The 1,041-nt window shown below is 50.8% G+C and overlaps 1 non-coding gene across 1 annotated transcript; it reads right to left on the minus strand.

Moving 5' to 3' along the window:
* Window positions 1–504: 504 nt before the first annotated feature.
* Window positions 505–643, minus strand: LOC114808290. Its single transcript, XR_003756136.1, has one exon. It is a non-coding gene; the product is annotated as a small nucleolar RNA SNORA7 (small nucleolar RNA).
* Window positions 644–1,041: the final 398 nt, after the last annotated feature.

Below are 1,041 nucleotides of genomic sequence, written 5' to 3' on the forward strand. Positions count from 1 at the left end.
TCTCATTTGGTTTAGAAGCAGTTGAGATTCAGCTGGGTGGTCCAGCCTCCAGGGTCTTAAGTTTTATCCCTGAGAAAGAGTTTAAAAGTAAATGCCTTCTGGGAAGCCCCACTACTCCAAACCTTACTTTTCCATCCTTATCAATCAAATGGGAGCTTCAGAACCTTCCAGAGTCAAGTGCAATCTTCTCTGGTGGCATCATCCCTGTGAAGACTGGGAAGAGGTCAGCAACCCCATCAGCAGTGAGGGTTTACTTTCCACAGAGCACTGTACGGAGTGCTTGTCTTATGCCGTCGAGTCGTTTCCGACCCATGGCGACGCCAAGGACACATCTCTCCCAGAACACCCCACTCTCCATCTGCAATCGTTCTGGTAGTTTATCCGTACAGTTTTCTTGGTAAAAATCCGGAAGTGGTTTACCATTGCCTCCTTCCACGCGGTCAACTTGAGTCTCCGCCTTCGACTCTCTCCCGTGCCGCCGCTGCCCAGCATGGGTGAGTTTTGACTTGTAGCAGATTGCCTTCCACTCGCTAGCCACTGGCCAAGCTAGGAGTGGAATGGGTATGCCTCTGCTTGACTCTCCCTCCTGTAGCCGAGACTTGGTAGAATGCTAGAAATTCTCCAGTCGCGACCTTGAGAGGTGAACGAAGTGCTTAGGAGAATACAATCCAGTTGGTAGACATGATCCCTGCCCTCAAAGAGCTTTCAGTCTTTTTCATACGATGGGTCCACTCGTTATGCTAGTGACTTAAAAGGATGTTGTCTATTGTTCCCAAGTCCCCCTCTGCTTTCAGATCTCCAGTGGACTGGATTAATTCCCCTGTAGGTGAGCGGCTTACTCCAAGAAGGGTCTCCATTTTGAGTGTCTCAGGTAACGGTGGGACCTGACCTACCTCGCCGTCCGGTGTGCCTTTGTTATTGGGCTGCGTTCAGCGGAAGTGAAAGAGGAAGCGGCAAAATGGCTACGGGCCCGGTTAAACTGCCCGGAGTGAGAAATGGGCACTGGACGCACAATGTGTTGGTAGCAAAAGCCAGTCACGG

This window comes from Ornithorhynchus anatinus, chromosome X5 (genome assembly GCF_004115215.2).
Source record: "Ornithorhynchus anatinus isolate Pmale09 chromosome X5, mOrnAna1.pri.v4, whole genome shotgun sequence".
NCBI classification, from domain to species: Eukaryota; Metazoa; Chordata; class Mammalia; order Monotremata; family Ornithorhynchidae; genus Ornithorhynchus; species Ornithorhynchus anatinus.